The sequence below is a fragment of the Boleophthalmus pectinirostris genome, unplaced genomic scaffold (genome assembly GCF_026225935.1).
Source record: "Boleophthalmus pectinirostris isolate CB_2022bp ecotype Guang Dong unplaced genomic scaffold, ASM2622593v1 HiC_scaffold_22, whole genome shotgun sequence".
NCBI classification, from domain to species: Eukaryota; Metazoa; Chordata; class Actinopteri; order Gobiiformes; family Gobiidae; genus Boleophthalmus; species Boleophthalmus pectinirostris.
In genome coordinates this window covers 35,495,531-35,503,843 of record NW_026571190.1, presented here as the reverse complement: position 1 = coordinate 35,503,843, position 8,313 = coordinate 35,495,531, and the positions used below count along the sequence as shown (strand labels likewise).

The window sequence follows — 8,313 nt, the reverse complement described above, 5'->3', positions numbered from 1 at the left end:
GCGTTGTTTTGACGAGCCGATAAGACTGATAAGAGTTTGTAATCACTATGCAATGAAAAAGTGACATTTAAAAAGAACATCTCTAAAATAAAAGCAACGCAGCTCTAGTCCATGAGGTAAAATGATAAAATGTTGAACCAAAGCCCAGGTCTGGATTAGACGATCACATTTGGTCAGACTCATAACACAACAGAGGGTGCGGGGACCAGACTGATCAACTGTATAAAAAATATACTTTATAATAAGCTTTTTTTTGCCTGACAAATCCAAAATATCTCTCTGTATCTCATAACTATAGTGACTACTTTCTATATTTATTTGACAGTACATCTTGACTGTCACTTATTTTATCACGTAACATCATCTCCCCATGCCCTCCATCAATATTACAGAATGTCTGGAGATGTCGGTAAAACTGTGTTGTAGTTTTGGAAACTTTCTGACCCTCAAGACTCGACTAACTTAAGCTCTCCTGCCGTGGTCCTCCTTTTCCAGGTTTATATTAGGACACAGCTGAACTAAAACTAACTAAAACTAAATATGTTTTAAATCTGGGAAAGAATGTATTATGTCTTGTTCACTGACGCCCATTTGTAAAGCTGCACTATGTAACTTTTCTGGTTGAAGGTCAGTACGGCGTTCAACCAGTTGCTCTAATAGTTAAACAATTCAAAATATACCCTGAAAACGTGAAATTTTACTTTTACCGGGGTCGCCTCTCCACAGACATAAGACAAGACACAAACCCTCCGTATTTAGGCTGAGTTCTTCTCCCAGAAGACACTCTGTTCCACCTTGTGATGTCATGTGGTAGTACAGGAAGTGCTCCACTGTGTTTTAGAATTTCACTGTGTTTTAAAATTCAGCTTCACTAGAATCATTTGGCTTATTTCAGCCCTGGAATTGCCAAACTCTAATGAAGTAAAGGTAATAATAATAAAGGGTTACTCAAACATGTATGAACCTCACAGTATGATATTTATTGCGATATCGTGGGAAAGCTCACTATATTATGATATTATACATAATAACACGAGTGACATTATAAGATGCTTTGACCATTTGTCATTTGGTAAAACATTTACTGTCATATTCTTATCAATGACATTTTGAACAGCTTAAAAAGATTTTGAAGTTGAAGTGAAGTAACAACTAAACAATGTTTAAGTACGACTTTGGTAAACTACGAAGCCGCACTGCTTGATGGACTGAACGACAGAAGCTGACCACATCAGCGCACAAAGAGCAAACTGTTTTATTCAGAGCTTATGCAATTTAGCCATGTGGCTTTAAGTTTTGTTTCTGTAAAATGTAAACAAATGTGCGCAAAGCTGCATTAAACACATTATTACTCGATCTATATTTGAGTCCTCCTTGTAGGAAGTAAAAAAACAAAAAAACAAACTTAAATTCAATGGCATTTTATATTTTGGCTCCAGTTTAGCCACTAACCTTTTAAACCCAACGCTGTCCACCGTGGAAAATGGGCGCAAATCACTCGCTATATATTCTGCGTGTAGATTTTTGTCCCGACTTGATTTTCTGCTACACATTCTTGAAAGTTTTTGGTGTGTTGGCTTATCAAGTGACTTCTGATATTGCTAGTATTTCCCGAGGTGAACCGCACAGTGCCTTGGCAGTGTTTACACAGTGTTTGTTGTTTGTCCATCACCTTTTGTCCTTTCTTGTTTCGTGTCACGACAAACCCAGAACGCTTCTAGACCTCAGACTTAAAAGCCGCTGGTGCGTCCACAACGGGCGCAAAGGCCGATGACGCGGAAGGATTATGGTCCATGTAGTTAACTGTGCTATGTGCCACAAGAAGCTGAAAATTCAGTATCGCCGATATCATTACACCCCTACAGGTAGCTGATAATTTGAAAGCTATCACTGCATGACATCACAAGGTGGGGATATAGACGTACAGTACGACTAACAAAAGATTACTCAAAGATGTGCGAATGAAACAAAACACAACTCCGGGTATGTTTTTGATGAGGTTACAACAATCGAGCATGTCTTAAATCTCACAAGAGTAAATTTAGTGTAATGTAAGACCTTTATGTTAAACGTAGCTGCACTTTAAAGCCTTCACTTTAAACCGAGGTATCAAAGTGTAGAGCTGTAATGACATAACACCTGACTACATCCCGGTTTGTTTTCCCCAGCCTCGTCTCAGACAAAAGCCAGAACAAAGCTCATAATTACCATGTTTGGCAGCGCAGACAGGTTGACAACCCAGCATTATCAGCTGCAGCGTAAAATAGTTTATCTCCCTCCTTCAGTCGACGCAAGGTGTTCCACAGTGTGTGTCTATAAAGAGCAACTCGACTGGCATTTTGGTTTGTATTTACATGGTCGTTATTGTAAATTAATGTTGTCACAAAACTCGATTTCAGTACTGTGGAATTGACGTGATATTCTGTACTGAAGATAAAATATTCTCCTTTTTAGTAATACTAGGGGTGCACTATACCGATACTAGTATTGGATTTCAGAGCCAAGATTGAACATTTTTATGGATTGGATATCAGTTTGGTCGATATCCTATTTTGGTCTACACGTTGTAATGTAATAAGACGATTTACTGGACAATGTTGGCCCAAACACCCAGCAATTCCTGTTGTTACTTAAAATGATAAATAACAGTTACAAAACACATTTGGACACACTTTTTCAGACTGATCAATGATGAAAACAAAGTCCAGAACATACGACAGGAGGGAGGGCATCTGACATAATTAAATACCTAATACTTCCAGGTTGAACATCGCAGCAGATATGACATACGGAGAGCTGCCAAATGCCAAAATGACAATACTTAATACTAATAGGGGTGTAACGATACCCAAGTCTCATGATACGATATCGTCATGGTACGATATTTACTGCGATATCATGGGAAAGCTCACGATATGGTGGGGAGGCTCATGATTAGGGATGTAACAATATGCAAATCTCTCGGTTTTCGCGATATTCATCTCACGGTACGATATTTATTGCGATATTTTGTGGAGGCAAAACTGTTAATATGCTCTTTTTTCCTCTTAAAATGCCTTGACAAGACTTAATCCAAAGAACTAAGACTTAAAAGTGCTTAGAACTGTTATTTCTTCTTGTAGTCTGCACTGAAACGGTGCAAAGGATCATGGTCTATGTAGTTCTGTCTTTTTTCTGTCTATTGCTGCACCATAACTCTTAATTTAAGCAAAGAGACTTGCGATTCGAAATATTGTGATGGTCCACGATATTATTGTGAGAACTTTGACGATACGATATCATGATATTTTGGTTACTGTTACATCCTTAAATACAAATATTATAATATTATCTCTAAAACCTTCAAATCAGGCAAGAAATCTAGGGGTAATAATGGACTCAGACTTGAACTTTAACAGCCACATCAAATCAATAACATCTGCAGCCTTTTACCATCTAAAAAACATAGCAAAAATCAAAGGTTTTCTGTCTAAATCAGACTTGGAGAAACTTATCCATGCGTTTGTCTCCAGTAGGTTAGATACTGTAATGGTCTGCTCACTGGTCTCTCAAAACGAGCTGTGAGACGCTGCAGAACATCCAGAACGCTGCAGCTCGGGTCCTTACTCGAACTAGGAAGTACGAGCACATAAGTCCTGTGCTCAGGTCTCTGCACTGGCTTCCTGTGCAGAGACTAGACTAGAGAATAGACTTTAAAGCAGCTCTGCTTGTACAAGTCTCTCCATGGCCGAGCACCAAAGTCCATCTGTGACATGTTAGTGTCATATGAACCATCTCACACTCTGAGGACCTCAGGGACCGGCCTCCTGCTGGTGCCCAGAGTCACGACTAAACAAGGGGAGTCAGCGTTTCAGGTTCATGCAGCTAAAACCTGGAACAGTCTGAACATGTGAGACAGACTCTTCTGTGACGCTGTTTAAATCCAGGCTCAAAACATTTCTGTTTAACTGTGCATATAACTGAAAGGTTTTCATTCCGCACTCTTCTCTCCAATTTATGTCTCTCTTTTTTTATTTTAATCTTCATGATTATTTATGTTTTGATTTGTTTTTATTATGATTTTAATGTATTTCTTATTCTGTAAAGCACTTTGAATTACTTTGTGTACGAATTGTGCTATACAAATAAACTTGCCTAATACTATAATAATACTTCTGATCATACTCATATATAAATAAACATAACATAAATCAAATAACACTATGTCTTTTGGTGAAATGAAGGTTCAAAGTGTCAGAAAAAGATCTTCCTTGTATGTGAACTAGCTCTACATTCTGGGTGGACTTTTCCTGTTAATGACATATGCAGAGGGATTCTGCTTCACAACTCAGGGCTACTTCTGAATTCTCCAACGTTTTGCTTTCTACTTTTCTTCATAAATTTCCTTTTTTTTGTATTACATATTTACATACATTATATACATTTGTGATTTTAGTGCCCCACATAGTGTAAACTTTAGCTGGTTGGCCTCTTAAGTCAAGTCAGTGCACCATGTGTTTAACGGATATAAATTATAGTTTTACTTTATTTAATCAATGAATTAATTATTGTTTAGTCTCTGCCCCACTATCAGTTAATATTAGTATTAGAACAAAAACTGAAAAATCTTCCTTAAGTAATACAACGTAATTTCATGCATAAAATCATAGTACGTTCTTTACTAGGGGTGTGCAAAAATATCAATATATCGTATCGTTTAATGTGATGATTCAGTATCAATATCATGGGCTGCTATTGTTATATCGCCAAGAGTATTTTTTGACATATTTTGTTACAGAGCTACAGTTTTGTTGCCTGTTTTATGGAAGGAAACTTGTTTATGCGACACATTTGACATTTTTACTGTTTTGAGGATTAACATGGGTGAACTTTGCACAAGAAGTGGTTTAACAAAGACTTTTAGTATCACAGCCATGTTTAGCATTTATTTTTTTATTGAACCGTATTGAATCGATTTAAAATATATCGTACTGAATCGAAAGCGCACTGTATCGAGATATGTATCGTATCGGCAACTTTTTAATCATGCCCAGCCTTATTCTTTACCATGAGGTCTGATGAAGTTCAAAATCATATTAAAATTGCTCAGGAAAGCTCAAATTATGTGTGTGTGTGTGTTTTTAGTTGTTTTTTTGTTTTTTTCAGAATCGATACTTACTCAAATCATGTAATAAGACTAATACAAGAGAAGCACAAAAACCAGCGTCAGGTATCTGTCTCATAGCAGATGCTCATCGTTGTTTTGCTGCCAATACCGAGTGCCAGTTCCACTAAAACTGTGTTGTGTTTTAATTTGATCAGTGAGCTCTGAGCAGCGAGGAGTTGAGCGTAAAGGGTGAACATTAACTGTTCTGCACATTAAGCTCAGCTGTGCTTCTGTCACATTAACTATGAAAATATTTAGGCGGTCTATGGTTTTTAAAGGATACCAGCGGAGTGCTTGTGTTTACACAGGGAAGGCTAATGTGGCCAAGTGGTGCCGTGGACTCTGAATGCATTGGGACTTATTGGCCACTCTGCAGAAACAAAGAAGTAAATACTAAAGTTAATTCTGCTGCTTCTATTGCCATGTTGTATCTTCATTTTGGACTGATGTAAAAAAGATGTGTTTACAGTTGGGTTTGGTTTTTAGGTTTGATTTAGTCTCTACCTTATTGGGGACGTTATATCAGCTGTTGTTACTTCCTGTAGGCGTGGTCAGCCTGATTGACTTGGCAGGTCGCTCAGACTAACCACGCCTCTCGAAAAAAGGAACACCAAAAGGAGTGCGAAAAGGAAACATCAGGGAGACTCACCAGAACACAAAATGATAATAAAGTAGAACAGGAAAACCTAAAATCCACCATATCAGACACTGTAAAAAGAATAAGCACATTCTGGATTGGGACGGGGCTCGGGTCATTGGATCGGAAAACAACAAGTTCAAACGCTGGATCAGGGAGGACGGTGAAATCAGGAAAAGAGGCACGGACAGCATTAACCGAGATGACGGATCGTTCTTCCTTTCACACACCTGGGACACCCTCCTCCAGAGAACACCGGGCGACGGGAGGCGTGGTCAATCTGAGTGACCTGCCGAGTCCATCAGGCTGACCACGCCTACAGGAAGAAACAACAGCTGATATACGACACGTCAACACCAACACCGGGGACGGTTCTGAAGATGACTTGCAGCTAGCAGCCGAAACATGTCAACAAGGTAAATACACTTTACTGTATTGTCTTTAAAAAGAACCCAAGACGTTAAAATTTATGGCAAGCTTCAGATCAGAGGACGAGCACAACACCAAATGAGCTACTGTCACTACTGTATTTAAAAAAAACGGCAACGACAAACACTTTTTTGCAGTTAATAGATGCTTTTTGATTTTTTGCAGCTCTACTCCTCACTGACATCTTCATGAAGAGGATAAGGGCGGAGCGGGACGTAGTTGACAATGTTGGGAAGGTCAGACACCACGCAGCAGCTCAGGGCAGAACGAGCGATATACATGTTCCGCACCTGAGTCCACACCTTCGGTCTGCGCATCAAAACATTCAACAGAACTAATGCTGGTGTCATGGAACCCGCCTACGACATACAGCCGATCGTCCACAACCCCGACGCTAAAGTTGCTGCGCCCGATATGCATGTTGGGTACTGGGCGCCACATGTTGGTTCTGGGGTTGTAGGCTTCCACGGTGTTCAGACGAGACTGACCAGAAGACCCACCAAGAGCGTAGATTTCGTTTGCGTAGGCGATGACGCTGACCCCACTGCGCAGGTTGGCCATGTCTTCGATCATGGTCCACTCATCGGTTTGTGGGTTGTAAGTTTCAGCTGATGACAGGCAATGCACACCATTAAAACCTCCACAAATGTAGATGTTTCTGTTGAACATCGTGGCGCTGGCATCGCTCCTCCGTACGTTCATAGCTGAAATCATGGTCCACTGATTGGCCTCTGGAGAGTATCTTTCGACTGACTCCATCCTCTCAACTCCATTGTGCCCACCCATGGCGTAGATCAAACCATTCAGCAAAGCCACGCTAACGTAGCCCCTTGGTAAATGCATGGGAGCCACTTCTTGCCACATGTAATTGACCAGGTCGTACCTGTACACAGTGTTGTATGAGAGATTGTTGTCGAGCCCTCCAATCACGTACACAAATCCATTAAGGAATACTGTGCCGTGATAGCCTCTTGGTGTCCACCCACCGTTAGCCATTTCCACCCAGTAATTGGAGCGGTTGTCATAGACTTCAATACTGTTGGTTGGCATGTTTGAGCTCCAGCCACCAATAGCCATAAGGACCGAACTGGGCAGCCTTGGATTGAATAGGAGAGCAGAGTGCGGGGAACCAATGCCCCTCCTGACTTCCTTTATCACTCTTATGGTCCTTTCCACCACAAGCTTACAGTTACGGTTGTACTGGAGCAGGTTGTATCTATCCATGTATCGAGTTAAGTAGTTGGGGTGGATCAGACCCAGACGGACTTTCCGCAGAAGGTTCTCCAAGTGCTGGTGCCTTTCCTCAGGATCGTGTGCAACCCATCTGATGACCACCTTTAACACTGTGGTCTCCTCTCTCGCGTTCAGCCGATCTTCATCAATGATTGAACACAGGTCTTTCTCAGAGAGCTGGAGGAAGTCTTCAGACATTGTCACCACTTCTTCGAAATGCTTCAGGATGTAGAAAAAGGCCACATTTCTCAGCTGGGCGTAGTAGTATTTGTTTGTGATCTCCCAGATAGCAATGCAGTTACTGGAGGACAGTTGCTCCTCCAGGACCTGGCAGCAGACTTGGGTAATGCCACTCACATTGAAGAAGTCAGCAGCTATGAAGAGCTCCATGAAGTTTTCGTTGGTGTTGCGCAGCTCCCCAGTGTAACAATAGTCCAGGATGATCTTCATGATATCAGCTGACACACAGGGGATTTCATAATCCCGGCAGTCAGGGCTGGACCACTGAGTGAAGAGGTCTTTAAAGTATGTGCTGCAGCTACACAGAATCAGCTTGTGTACCGGGAACTGTACGCCGGCCACGATGAGAAAGGCATCGCACAACTTCTGTTCCCTCCACAAATCCTCAAACACGGCCGTGTCCATGGTTGGTTTTGTCCTTGAATCTTTGTAGAGAAGTGAAAACACGTCTGTCTCAGTGCTCTGTGCCCTGGAACTGAGGGTTTACGATGTTATGCGTTTCCATAGAGATTTAAAAACATTCTATTTCACCACAAAATCAAAAATAAACAAATTCAGAAATATGAGTTTAACACACGACCTTTTGACCTTCTGTCTGTGGTCATGTTTATATGATTTATTTATTTTT

The 8,313-nt window shown here is 40.8% G+C and overlaps 1 pseudogene; it reads right to left on the bottom strand.

Moving 5' to 3' along the window:
• Positions 1–6,379: 6,379 nt before the first annotated feature.
• LOC129410401 (kelch-like protein 10) lies at positions 6,380–8,090 on the bottom strand (annotated as a pseudogene).
• Positions 8,091–8,313: the final 223 nt, after the last annotated feature.